Raw genomic sequence first — 15541 nt, forward strand, 5'->3', positions numbered from 1 at the left:
AGCACACTGCAAATACATGTTTAGTTCTTTCGTATATTAATTCACACTAGTGCAGACATACGCAAAGCAATTTCCCTCGTGTTTGTGTGTGGTGCACATTAGTGTACTATATCTACTTATAGTTAGTACGTATTATAGGGGTACTTGATTCGAGCTGGTTTTATTTTTGCGAAAAACCTGCTCCATCAATTCCTCCCTCGGATGGCTTTTAGGAGCCATCATAAAATACCTACCATACCAAGTGCCATCTTTTATTCAAATTTAAAATTCTGTATTCTTTTCTCTTTTTATGGCACCCTCATCTAAATCTTTCATTCAGTCATCGTATTCTCCTTTCATCTCTTTTAACTCTATATCTTCTCTTTTTCTTTTTCTTGCTCTTCTCTTATTCTTTAACTCTGTTATTTTTTCTTTTCACCCTTCCATTTACAACATGTATATACTATTATTATTACTAAAGTTATTATTGCTTTAGAAAATATAGGCATTCTTTTTTTTAACCTGGGTGTACTCGTAGCTATGCGAAGTGCACTTTGCACTACGCATGCTACACATAGCTACACGAACTGTGTAGTGCAGTAGGGAAAATGCTGTTCACACTGATTGCACAGTGCCGATGCTTGTCCGCACTGTGCAATCATTGTAAACGGCATCTTGCACAGTACAAGCGGTCGTTTTCTACCGCTCGAGTAGATAGCTATCTCAACGCCGCCTGGTAATTTCTCATCGCGAGCGGTCGTGAGCATACGCGACTATTCGCAATCAGAAACCTGACCTCCCCGCATTGAGAATCTCATCAGGATGTTTATTTTCCACGTTACCGATTTGCAACTTGATGTTGCCGATTGCGAACGAGGAAAAAGTCTCACTGGGATGGTGTTTTGCTCGCTGGCGGTCGCCAACTTGACGTTAAGGACAGCGAGCAAGCAAAAAATGCCCGCAACGCGTTTTTGCACTGTGCTACGTGCAATTCGCATAGTTGCGCAAACTACGCACACTCCACGAGCGTAGCGTAGTGTTCCATCCAGGGTTAATTATTGTCCCTAATAGACTACTTCCAAATGTGGATAACCAATTGCCTATTGTAGAGAAATCCCTACCAAGTCTCTCCCAGACACCTTCAATCTCCAGTTGGGTCAAATCTTCATGTAATTTCGTAATATTCATACATAACCCTCAATTCTTTTACTTTTATCCGGGATATAAGTGCAGCAATGTTGAACTTTTTAACATTCCACAGACTCCACCCTCTTTTGTCAATAAGATATCAAGGGCAAGTCGATTTTGTAAAACCATCGATCTTATTGCAACATTTCTGTGTCAATCATCAAAAATCCACCAGCCATATCTGTAGATAATCGATCAACCAATGTGGACAATTTTTTAATTTTGTGTGAATTTAGAACGACTCCAACTGAGGTTATTAGTGCACCAAAAATATCACCTACTATTTCTGAGAAACTTGCTCTTTTGTTACGTGTTAGTCCTTGCTTCATTTCGTTTAGTTTATGAATGTTATGTTATGTTATGTTATGTTAATAACTTTTATATCGCGCACAGCTGCCCCAGCAAAGGGGCGTCCTGGCGCCCAGAAAGGTAAACACAACATTGCGCATCGCTGCCAAATCAGAAGTTTTTAATAAAAAGTACTGTTTTAATAGCACGTCTGAACTGGAGTAGATCTTCCAGTGCTCGAATTTCCGCAGGGAGGGAGTTCCAAAGTTTTGCGGCTACCACTCGGAAGGAGCGGCCGCCAGTCCTACTCAACAGAAAACGTGGGACCACAGACAGATTCTGACCCATGGATCTCAAGGGTCGGGAGGGGACATATTCTGTCCATATGGTACACTTTGAGGAAAACTTTGGCAAAATAACAACTTCTGTACCAATGGGCAGGCAATCTATAATAGTCTTTTTTGCCACATACATAATATATCCCTGGAAAGACAGGATCAGTTCCTCCCTTCAATCCCCATCCTCCAGTGATTTGAAAAGTATGCTCACACTCACTAGAACTAATAAAATAATTACTATAGTTAGTTTTAGTCCTAAAAAGACAAATCTTCCCGTTCTGTGACCAGTCCAGAAATATTGCAGTGTATTTTTCGCCATGCTCATAATTTCCTTCTCTAAAGTCCCATAGTGGTATTCGGGACTTCTGTTCAGCAGCTTTCTTTTGGAAACGGTCTCTTCTATGTTCTACCATTTCTACAAAAATCTTTTCTTTTACCCTTAAACTACATGTTAAATTATTCTTATAAGCATATTCTATGTCTAAAGTCTTTGTAATATGAAACAATTCTCCCATATACTGTGCATTTTTCCCACTTAACACCTTGTTCAATTCTTTTATAATAGCAATTTCAGAAAATACTAAGTCTATATTGGAATAATGATGCTCAAGTTTCCCTGTTACATAGAATACTACAAGACACACCATAAGTTAATGGAAGGTGGTGATAAGTCACCCCTTCGGAAACAGACCAAGGTAATTGCATGCACACATAAGTCACTCACGTTCATAGTTTCCACATATTCATAAAGTAACTTGGTAAAGACATTTAGCGAGAAATCACAAATTGATTTACCATGATGAAGAATGCTTCCATCAAGGGGTATTAATTTAGTAATTGGTGTTTCATTAGTGACATAATTCATTCTTTCACTTGTTACATCATGATTATTGTTTCTTTTGTCAGTTATCATTAGGATAGGTATAAGAACAGTTAATAATATCCACATATAAGTTAATAAGATGCTACAAAAGCAAGCTTTAATACACCTAAGTTTTAGACAAGGCTTTAGAATTTCATGCACTTCTGTTTCAGACATTTTCTTTCAAATTAAAAAATTAAAATCTGTCTATACCTTTTAAAAATTCAGAAAAATAAGTTAAAATAGTAGTGTGGTCCTACACTTCAAGGCTTTCTTCTTTACACCCCTTCTCTTTCTTTCTCTTTGCTTTATCTTGAATTCTTAATTCATTTTCTTTGGATCACCAAGGTTGCCCCTTAAATTGTCACAGTTTTTAAGGAGGCCTTAATTTGCTTTCATCAACTTGCTCAGTGTCAGAATTATTTTTTTTTTCACTGGGATCTGAGTTTTTGATTTCTTCAAGTATCACGTAAGTCCACTCAGGTGCTCTGTATTTTCTACTTGGAATCTTTACTCTTCATGTTTTACGCACCGATTCCGTCCTTGACTCTTCTTGATCTGTTTGACTTGAGACCTCATTACTTTGTTCTGGTGTTTTCCTTAACCTTCTTTTCACAAGAGTGTATTTTAGTCTTTTCACTTCACTTGGCCAATTATCACCTTTCCTTGGTTTTTTCGCCTTGATCTCACTTTCATCTTCTACATCTGGTTCACAAGTTCTTTTGTTTGCCCTTTCTTCTGGCTGACTATCTTCTTTGTTTTCGGTCTCTTCAGATTCTTCTGTTTCTACAATAACTTCCCTTTCTACTGTGAACTCACTTTCTTCTGGTTCAAATACAGTTTCACTTGCTTCTGGTTCAGTTGGAAGTTCACTTTCTTCTGGTTCAGCAGTGAACTCACTTCTCTCTGGTTCAAAGACAGTTTCTGGAACCCTAGAATCTCCTATACACTTTACTTGACTTGTGCTCGGCTGTTCACCATCTGTTTGTTCTTCAGAAACTGTCACTTTAGATTGACCAGCGTCACACACTTCAGCCATTGCCCTTTGTTTTTGATTCACCAGGGGTGGCTCTTTCGGTCTTTCAAGTGGATCAAAGGTTCGTTTGGTGTGGATTGCCTGTATCCTATTTGGTAAGCCAGCACACTTCAGTGACGTTGTCGTCACCAGGATGATTTGATGAGGTCCATGCCACGTGGGGTCTAGACACGATTTTCTCGCGTGTTTCTTGAAGTAGACCCATTCACCAGGACTCAGATCATGAGCTTGATTTCGGTGTAGTGTTGTGGCATCTTCTCCAACCTGGTGAGACACAGAACGCACCAGTTCAGCCAATCCTCTGCAATAGTCAAGCACCAGATCATCAGATATATTTATCAGTTTGTTCGCTGGTACATATGCCTGTCTCATTGCTCTTCCCCTAAGGATTTCATGGGGACTCAATCCAGTCTTTTTGTCAGGAATACTTCTCAGACTCATCAGCACAAGGGGTAAAGCGTTAGGCCATTTCAGTGATGTGGATGTACAGACTTTCCATAACCTGGATTTTATAGTGCCATTGATTTGCTCGACTACTCCAGATGCTTCGGGACGAAAGGCACAATGCAGCTTTTGTTCAATTTTGAATGCTGCACAAATCAGCCGAATTATCTCATTGTTAAAGTGTGTTCCTCTATCTGTCTCTAAAGTGACTGGAATTCCAAATCTAGGGATCAGTTTTCTCAACAGTAGTTGCCCTACTGTGAGGCTGTCATTTCTTCTTGAGGGGTAGGCTTCTTCCGAGCGAGAGAATAAGCAAACAATGACTAAAACATATTTCACCCCATTGCAAGGGGGAAGCCAAAAAAAATCAAGCTGGAGTCGGGTGAATGGACCTCCTGCTCTCCCAATTTGTCCCCAATTTACAACTGTCTTTCTTCCTGGATGTCGCTGCTGACATATAATGCACCTCTATCAAAGGCTCTCTGCAATGACCCTGAATTTAGGATTATACCATGTCTGCTTGAAGAGCCTGATCATTGCATCTCTTCAAACATGCTGTACGTAAAGATAATCAGAAGAGGAGGGAGGTACACTAATACTCAGAATAGAGATATGGTAGCACCAGAGAGAACAAAAAAATCCCTAATGAATACAAAAGTAAATGTATGGATCATGTGTTGAAAAAAGGGCTACACAGTACAATAAACAAATATAGTTTCAATAAATTCAGTATGCGCTGGGTATTAATTAGATACAAAGGGCAAATGGTACATGAAAGCAATATTAAAAATAATGTATCAGTATAAAACTATATTTAAAAATGAGACAATATGATTACAAGTAGGCATAAAAACATTTCATACAAGAAATACAATATTGCTGGTTCTTATGGTTATAGTCTATACATCAACAGACTGTTTTGTAGTTTTCTTGTGATGTATAAACTATACACTGTATCCAACAAGGCGCCCAGATTCTTTACCTTTTGTTGTGCAACAAGAAGTGAGGGAATATCTTCTGGGCCACCAGAGTCTCCAGTCGTCTGGCGGTTGAGTGCCAAAAAAGATGATTTCTGACTTTTCCGGATTGCATTTAAGCTGGTTTGATCTTAGCCATGCAAATACTTTTGAGAGGCAGATTTTGATCTTGGATCCCTCAAAATTCCTCCCTTTGTCGCAGGAGAAAAGGAGCTGAGTATCGTCAGCGTATGAATTAATTTTAGCTCCATATGTCTCCACCACCCACATTTATTCCCAGGATTCCAGCTGTTAAGGAGGAATCCAAACATCCCTGTCTTTCAATAGGAGGCAAGCCACTTTAAAACTGAGCCTCCGATACCGAGAGCCTGGATCCTGTCCAAGAGTTTATCATGAGACACAGTATTGAAGGCCGCTGATAGGTCTAACAGGATCAAAATGGCTATTCCCTCCCCCATCCAGGCTCTCCTTACTGTGTTCGGAGACTTCTAATAGGGCAGACTCCGTACTATAGTTGGCTCTATACCCGGACTGACTACTGTGGAGAAGGCTGTTTTTTTCGGGTCAGCAGCTAGTTTTTTAAGCAGTGGCAGAATTTTTGCCTGCTTCCATCTAAATGGCATGTGTTCAGATTTTAATGTAGTGTTACAAATTTTATTTACCACTGGATTAATTGCCTGTGCTATAGACACTGGCACTTTTGCTGGACAAGGGTCGGAGGGAGAGCCTGCCTTCAGGCTTTTAATGTTAGCTCGGGAGGTTTCCAATGACAATGGGGAAAATTGCTAATACTGCAGGCCAATCGGCGATAGTGATCTGGCCCCAGAGGGCAGGTGTCACAATCTCTGTCCCTGTATATTCTGTCAGGCCCGCAAATGGCAGAGGTTGGCTATCCCTGTTGCATTCCCAATGGTTTAGGGCTGTTGCTGGGTAATGCCCAGTTGTTTCCCCCCGGCCTCCGGTGTTGACCGGCACCAAACACCCTGGCACACAAAGAGTTTGATGTCTAGAAATATCCTCTTTCCATACATGGCATTTCCAAACAAGATATGCCAAGACCACTGTTACCATTGGAACAGGCTTTGCCTAGCAAATCCATTGATAGGAAACATCACGAAGCTGCGCCACTACAATCCATTATTGCAGCTTGAAATACAGGGGACCCATGCCCTATGCTAACTTAAGGGAAGAGCATGCCTCCTCGGTAGGGGAACCTTTGTGGGTCTTCCGTACTACCTGGGCAGCGAACACCAATGGGTGCCTGCCCAGCCCTTCACCGTCCATCCAAGTGGAAGTAAAAGTCCCCCCTCCGGCAGGACTGCGTTTATAACCGGCCAGTCAGAATCCGCGCACAAGGGGGCTCTAACAGACCTCTTGTGGCAGGTCAGACACATGTTTAAACGTGCAGTCCATGTGAGTGCACACACCGGCATGCAATAGCAGTCCAGACATGTAGGTAAACCACACCAGCGGTGCAAGTGTGCACCCAGGTAGCAAAGGCAGGCCTGACCTATGTTTACAAAAATCGTGTCTGCACCACTTCCTGACATGTGTCGGAGGGGAACATGCACTTTCACACTGCAGTACAGTGGGAAAGGGCCCAGAGCCTTGAGGCGCCACATTAGAACCAGCATGCACACCAGCTTGCACTGGCAGGCAGGGGCCTGGGTCCACCCATGATGTCCGTGCACTATCCGCCCAACAATGGCGGTCCGTATTCACACTAAGCACTTCCTTAGTGCCAATGCGCACACCAGTCCGTCTTGGCAGGCTGGTGGCAGTGTCTAGAAACATCACGATCGCAAGGGCTCAGACTGACCGCACTGTCCGGCTGGACCTAAGCCCAGCACAATCTTGGTGCTAGTGCACCCACCACTTGTCATGACAGAAGGACGATCCGTTTCGCCCCCTCAGCTAAGCGCTGCTTCCCAGGAGAGGTAGGAAGGGCGCGTGCACTTCCACACTTCACCACCAGAAGGGAAGGACTCCCGCCCTATGGCTGCAAAGGGAGGGACCCTCTGGAGGGGGGCTGACCCCCGAGGAAGGGGTACCACACCTAGGGCCTCTCCCCTGCTCAGGCAGCAGTCAAGCTCTTCACCTACACTCCTCTTCACCTACTCCGAGCTTCATTCCACGGGACATACCCTAGGGCCACTCCGGTGGCTCACCATTGGAGATGCAAAGCTGAGTAGGAGACATACTGGGTGGATAAGTCCTGCAGGGCATATCAGTGCCACGTCCCCCTACTCACCAATGCCGTACCCACCCTGGGTATAGGGTGGACCTTTCATAGGGCACTCCCTAGTTAAACACTTAAACCAATCATGCAAGCACACCGCTCCAAATCTGTGTAGGGAGGGTGCTTGTACCTTCCCACTGCAGTACTGTGGGAACATGCTCCGAGTTCTAGGGTCACAAACAGAGAGTAGGCGAAGACTAGGAGGACAAAAAGCAAAAGGTTTCAGGGATGTTCCCCTAAGAAGGCCGTGTCCAACAGGAACAGGTCCCACCAAGAAGAAAGCCAAGAGATGTCGGCAGACACTGAAGGGACGAAGAGAGTATCTTAATTAAGTTCACCAAGCGACAGATCTCCCAGGAAGTGCGCACCTACCTTTCACCGCCCTTCACTTTCTCACTCGTCACTTCTTTAGTGTGAGTCATGCCACCTTCCTCTCCTCCTCTCTTACAGTTCAGTCGGTCCATTTTTTCTGCTTCACATGCTCGCAATTTCCACAGTTCAATGGAGACTTGTAGCTAGAGAAACTCAAATGCAAATAGCACTGTCCCACATTGATGACCCATTGTGAGGTCGTTTGTTATCAAAAGTTTAGCCTAGTTGGAAAATGTACTATATCAGCCCTTTTTATTCTAAACTGTTCATATGTGGCAGGGCACTTGTGTGAACGATAACAGATTCCCCGTTTGCACGTGTCCGCCTCTGTCTTCTCTTAATTGCTTTATTGTTTCACCTGCTGCTTGTGAAGGGCGTTGCGCCATACGACTCACATCATTTTCACATGCAGCAGTTCTGTAAAAACTAGGGGTGGACGGTAAACTTCGCCAAGCAGCTGTTTGCAGAGTTTTTAATAAACTTGGAGCACAGATTGGGCGCCCACCCCTAGTAATTAGGTAACTCCAATGTTAACCTTTTGAAGGGATAGGCCTTGCAGTAGTGAAAAAACGTATTTAAGGCTTTTCTCTACCAGGGAATGTAAAACTTAAAAGTACATGTCTCACTTTTTAATTACATTACATTGCACCCTGCCTTCAGGGCCTATCTTATGGGTATCTTATATGTATTATAAATGATAATTTGTGCCCTGCCAAAGCTTAATTTTGTCACGTCAAAATGGCAGTTTAAAACTGCACACACAGGCTGCAATGGCAGACCTGAGAAATGTGTAAAGGGCTATTTATGTGGGTGGCACAATCAGTGCGGCAGGCCCACGAGTAGCATTTAATTTACAGGCCCAGGGTACATAGCGTACCACTGTTTTAGGGACTTTCAAGTAAATTAAATATGCCATTTGGAGACAAGCCTATGCTACCATGTTTTAGGGCATGCCCACATGCACTTTAACACTGGTTAGCAGTGGTAAAGTGTGAAGAGTTCTAAGGTCAGCAAAAACTACATCAGAAAAATAGGGGAATACCACTCTAAGGCTGACAGGTTTAACATACGTCTTTTAACTGGCATATGCGCTTTTCCCCAGGGGTCCCTGCTCATCCTTTTCAGCCCCATGCTGAAAAGGCTAGTCCCAATTTCCACCTGTTTGGCCCTGTCCATCTCCTGGTGTTGACCCACACTATGTGTTAGGATGCTCTGACCCATATTTTGAGCATTCATGTCTAAACTTGAGAGGGCCACTGATATATCAGCGGTAAACCGCTTGCAGTAAATACCATTGGCGCCGGCATAGCAGGTACCATTGTGAGGAGCAACAGATCATCATCCAGTTCTCCCTCAGGTCCCTTCTGCGTCTTCTGCCAATCTAGCCCTAAACTCCCTATCCTATCTTAACCAAGTATACCTCACTAATGTTCTCTGTGCTCTCCATATCACATCCATGTATTTGAACAATGGGATGCACTGTTCTGGGAACTTCACACAGTAAACGCTGGTGGCCAGCTGGCAAATATGATGCAAAGACACCCCAAAGTTGAGCAAAAAAGTGTGAACTAAAAAAAATTGTTGACTAGGCTCAGACTCATACGAAAACAAGTCTTCCGTCCTTAAGATAACAGAGGTTACCCAAACGCGAGAAGGAAAAGGAGGTCAGCTGTTTATATCAAAATTAAAAGCTGTATCACAAATTTTCACATGAAATATGTTTTCTTCCTGTTATGACACACCATTACCCTCCTCCCAAAGACTTTTTTTTAAAATAAACAAACATGATTTCATTTTAATTGGGATGCCACTTACTAGGTTGTTTTGCCTCCTTAAAATAATCTTCTCAACCGAAAGTTATTTACCAAATGCCATGTCTGCCTTTTAGCGGGCTCTTCTTTGAATGCACCGGATGACCCACTAATAACAGTAATATTATTTGCTCCTCATATTTTGTACAATGTTGTTATGAATTAAATCACAAGTAACATGAGGTCAAAATACATGTAACCAATTGTATTACCCCCCAGCTTCATATTATCTTTGCTCTAATATTGTGTGTAAGTGCTCCAAATGCCAGGCTAACAAAGAAAATCCTAGAAAAGTTATCTGCGTCTTACTACCAGCTTGCATACATGCATTGATCTGACGTCATATAATCTATGAGGGTTATGTGCTATATTGACCTATAGAAGGTCTCCCATATTTAGATTAAGCTAATTGAACGGACTGTGTTTATACAGAAGGTGATATCCTATGGCATTCAGAATCCTCAGGGAAATTTACTTCCACCTTGGCTCTGAAACAGAGGTGTTAGAAGCTGTATTTCTTGAAGCTGTCCTTCTCTCCCAGTTGAGGACAAACATTTGGATGTTATGAGAACAACCTCCCCTTCAGCACTTTTTATCAAGGGGAGTGATTGGCCTACAGTTTCGACCTTGGTGTGAACTAGAGCTCAAGCAGAAGCAGTGGTGTAAGGAAACTTGAGGGGGGCCACCTGTAAAGTGTACAGAGGGCCACCCCACGCACTGGACCCAGTCAGTAGCTCTCTGGCCTGCTTGTGCACAGTACCGGAGGGGGTCCTCTGAAGTTCGGGCCCCTCCTTTGCACCTCAGGGTCTGTGGGGGCTATTGTTACGCCACTGAGCAGAAGACCTATTGAGAAGTCATATGGATTATGCCAGATGTTACACCTACCCTTAATAGGGAGAAAGTTCGTGCAGCGACTGGTTTATTCTGCCTCTGAGCCCAAGTCCCCTCATGAAAACTCAAATGTACAGTCTTGTCAGGGGTAAAGACCACCTAGTCATAAGACAAAAGCAAGCATTGATAAAGTCAATAAGCGTCACGCATTGGCTTTTGTCAATGCTTTTTGCTAATGCTGCCTGTTGAGCTTCAGAACAAAGAAAGCCCCAGCTCTAATGATGAGTATGGGCTGACGCTGCCCCAACGTAATGATGACTAATGCGTGCCTGCATCAATAGATCAACACATGCATCAACACACAAACATCATGTTACTAATGAGCCACCACTTTACCAGATATAGGGGTGTATTTTCAAGGGGATAGCACCACCAGAAGGTCAAAATTACCAGAGGTCTATGGCGCTTTGCCCTTATCCTTATTTACAAAGTGGTGCTAAGCCGATTTGAGTGGCTTACCCCCGCCTTGAAAAAACGGCCCATTTACACGCATCACTTTGCGTGAAAGGGGCGTGCAATAGGTGTTGCTGTGAGCATTCCACCACAACACCCATTGCTTTTTGATGCTGCAAATCTGAGACAGGACCAAAAACTAACACCATGCAGTAGCAAGCGTTAACATGGTGCAACGAGAAGAAATACTTTTACTTCTCCACGTTTTCGCTTTTTCGCATTCTGCAGCACACATAGAAAGAGCTAAACACCATTAATAATTGTTTATGTGCTGGAAGGTTTCCCTTCCTGCACATAAACAATCATTAAATAATGCCCATTTGCTAATTCTATGTGACAAGTAACAAATTGCCATTACTGATTGTTTTTGTGCAGGAAGGGACACCTTACTGCACATAAACAATCATTCCCTGTAATGCAGGCACACTTGTGCTTTGGTGCAAGGGTGTCTGTGTTGGTGCTAGGCAGCTATTTTTAGCACTAGGGAAAACACAGGGTTTTCCCCAGTGCTTGTAAATACAGCACATCCCTCCAATTTGGAAATGGTGGAGTGCGGCGCTTCAAAATTTGCTGCACCTCTGCGCTCCGCCATTTCCTTGTAAATATGCCCCATAGTAACATGCTGCTTTTCACCCACATAATATTGTAACTGTCTTTTTAAGCAAGGTGTTAGCTTTCCTGGATGGAATGGTGATCCATCAGTCACATATTGTTGAACATTTTGGAAAAAAGTATGGAAATATCCCCGGGAAAATGGGGTGAGGGAATGTTGTCATTTGATAGTCATCCATGGTATTTGAGGATAGTAAAAGCACATGAAAGCAGAATACGTGAAAGTAGCATTTGTAAGTGCTTGGTGAAAATTATACGCGGGTCTTTTGGTGACAATATTGTATGCCAAAAATGTACATCTGGTATTTTGGACAAACTACTGTTTTTAGCATGGCAATAAAACGTTTAAGCATGGGGAATTTCAGCTTATTTGCCCAAATGGAAATTCAGTGCTTCATATTGAAAGTACTGTATTTAAAAAAAAACTACCCAGCAGACAATAATGCTGCATTTGGAAATAGATTTAAAGCTAATGTTTGAGCAACTGTTGAATTTGAGACTAATTGCTGATTTTGGTTCCTTGCTATCTGAGGGCCCTTTCCGTTATATTTGTTATTTCATGAGATATGTGGATACATTTCATCATCTATATTGCACACACTTTAAAACAATTCTAGTTCCACTGTCTGAGCCATGAGCAAGTAAGGCTGATGTAACATCCCTGCTCCAAAATCCAGTGATTTCTGTGTAATTGAAGAGTACCATTGCTATAAGAGCCTGTACAATGTGTCTCCAATATCAACAGCCTGTGCTTGTGTGTTGCTCTGTGTTGGAGCATTATATAGTGTGTCTTACATCTGCCTCAAAACACTTTCAGATTTCTATATTTATTTTTTATTCTTTCGCCCTGTCTTTCTATGTACATTCACAGTTATAGGATGTGACTGAAAATGAATTTCTAACAAGTTGGATGTAAAATAGAGTGATACTAAAATAATTTTGAAAATTGATAGACCCATTGCGTTGCATAATCAGGGGTGCTTAACTTCCTACAATACATATAGTTCTGTAGACAACTTTTATAGGACTTTTATAGGACATTCTGTTGTAAAACTTAATATTTTGAAACTATTTTTTCCCATGTTACCTGGGTAGAATAAAACCCACCAATCATGGGGCAAGTACAACTCCCTTAACATTCCACAGCATTGGAATATTTCATTAGTACGCTATCAGATAGAACTACAAAAAATACTGAAATAATTTTGACAGGTGATAGACCACATGGCCTTGCATAATCCGGTGTTTTTAACGACCTGTAATACATATAGGGCCAGATGTAGGTCCGTCGGTATCGGCCGAAAATCGGTATTTTCGGCCGTTACCGACCGGTATTGAGCGATCGGTATGTAGGTGATAGAAATTAGGCCGAATCGGTAAATTTACCGAATCGGAAAATATACCGAATCGGAAAATATACCGAATCGGTAAAATACCGAATCGGAATAATTCCTGAATCGGTAAACTTACCGAATCGGTAAAATACCGACTCCGAATAATTACCGAATCGGTAAACTTACCGAATCGGTACAATACCGAATCGGTAAAATACCGATTCGGTAATTAAGAATAGGTCAAATTGAAGATTGAGATGTAGGGAGGCTCTGAAATACCGAATTTGCTTCAAATTCGGTATTTAAGAGTCGGTATTTACCATGGATTCAAATCAGGTGGTAACCAGGTGCAGCCTATAAAAATGGACCCAAAATGCAATGCTGTTTGCACAATGGCGGCATTTTATGTCATCGCAAGACGGCTACGGCTACAGGAGGAAGGAGAGAGGGAATGGCTGAGACAGGAGCAGGTCTACAGGCAGAGGGTGACCATGTTCATGCTCACAGAGGAAGAGATACTGCAGAGGTACAGGTTGGCTCCAGACACCATCTTGGAGCTCATCAGGGACCTACAACCACTGTTGCAGCACACCACCCCAAGAGCACATGCAATTCCACCCCATGTACAGGTGCTGTGCAGCCTCCACCTGCTGGCGTCAGGGACCTACCAGAGCGTGGTTGCTGCTGTGGGTGGGGTGACCCAGAGCAGCCTCTCAAGGTTTTTTCACAAATTCATTGACGCCATGTTGCATAGGATGGAGCATTACATTTCTTTTCCATCCACCCATGCTGAACTGCTTCAAACCAAATCTGAGTTCTACCAGATGGCTAGATTTCCCCATATAATCGGCTGCATTGATGGCACGCACATCCCCATTTGCCCCCTGCTGCCACAGAATACCTCTACCGGAATAGGAAGTCCACCCACACCCTCAATGTACAGGTGATTTGCAATGCAAAGTTCATCATCACAGACCTTGTTGCGAAATTCCCTGGGAGTACCCAAGACTCCTATATTTTTCAGAACAGCGGCATCTATGCACGGCTGTCTGCAGGGGAATTTGGCGAAGGATACCTCCTAGGTAAGACACAGTGTGCGACCCCTCCAACACCTATTGCAGTAAGAATTACAAGTATGCATGTGAGTAATGTATTCCCATTTCCCTTTTAGGAGACAGTGCATATGCCCTACGTTCATTTATCCTCACTCCCTACCTCAACCCCTCCACACCCAGCCAAAGGAGGTATAACCGGGCCCACAAAAGTACACGGAATGTGGTAGAACGGACCTTTGGCATCTGGAAGAGCAGATTTAGATGCCTTCACAAGAGTGGAGGTGCAAGGCAGTATACCCCCATCACCTGCTGCAAGATAATTGCTGCCTGTGCCATGTTGCACAACTTGGCTGTGAGGAAGGGTACTGAGGTGGATCTTTCTGACTACGAGGATCATGACAACGACAATGCTGTGCCTGACAGACAACCTGCTGGAGTGTCAACACCTACTGATGGCAGATACAGACGTGAGGAGATAACAGACAACTATTTCTGAGTGAGTAAAGAGACACAGACGGCTTGTAAATGTGAAAAAAAGTTTTTTTAATGTTGCCACAACGTAAATGCACTGATGTGGAACAAACAATGAGTATTTGAACGTGGGGACTGCTAATGCCCCAGGTTGCCTCACACACACTGTAAATGTCATTTACGGGCGCGCTTCGAAGACCCACTGGGGTGTGGTTCACTCCCTTCGGCATGGCCTGCAGGCTCAGCTGAGCGCCTGGTGCTCCGGTGTGGCTCAACAACTGCGCTAGCCGGGCTGCTGCGGCTGCTACTGTCGTATGCCTCAGCCACGTCCAGGGCAGGATTCGCAGCAGTATGGGAGGTGATCATGGCCTCCAGGGCACTGGTAATCCTGGCCATGCCCCTGGTTACCTCCGCGGTGTTCTGCATGAGGCTTTCTTGCATGTTGGCGCTCCTACGGCATAGCTAGGATGTTGCTGTGGCTGGCCGGTGCATGGCCCTGTTGTGCACACGCGCATCCCTGCGCCTTGTTTGCTCCTGGGCATCCATTTTTGCGCACAGTTGGTTGATGGCGGTGGTCATGTCAGTGTTGGTCTTTGCAACCTCCCTGTTGGTTTCCACTAAAGCACTGATGCCCTTGCCCATGTCTCCCATTTGCTGATTTAGGATCCTAAACTGGCGGTGGCAGGCCTGAATCGATTTCCTCTGCATGCGCTGGATGCGCACCATGCTCCCCTCAAGGCCACGGAACACAGTGCCCTCTCCAGGTGGACCTGCACTGCTGGGAGTGCGTTGGCGGCTGCGAGTGCTGCTGGACTGATGTGTGGACACCTGTGCAGTAGGAGTGACGTCTATGGTTGCTGGAGCCTCACCCTCACGTCCCGCCATGACTCTCAGTGGGGCCACATATCTCCTCCTGGCTGGTGAGGTAGCAGGTGTTGTCAGGGACCGTGATGGGGAGTTCTCAGGTGAGAACAACATTGGGGGGGTTTGGGAAACGTGTGGGGAGTGGGGAAACACAAGGGGACGAACAGTGTCATCCTCATGGGAGAGGGCAGTGGCGTCTTCCTCCTCCTGCGAGGCTTCTGCGGTGCTTGGCTTGCCTCAACACTCTCCTCCCTCGCTGGCGCAGTTCCTTGTGAGGCAGATGGTCCACTGCCTGATGCTTGCCCAAGGTATAAAGAAGCGTATGTA

The sequence above is a fragment of the Lissotriton helveticus genome, chromosome 8 (assembly GCF_964261635.1).
Source record: "Lissotriton helveticus chromosome 8, aLisHel1.1, whole genome shotgun sequence".
NCBI lineage: Eukaryota > Metazoa > Chordata > Amphibia > Caudata > Salamandridae > Lissotriton > Lissotriton helveticus.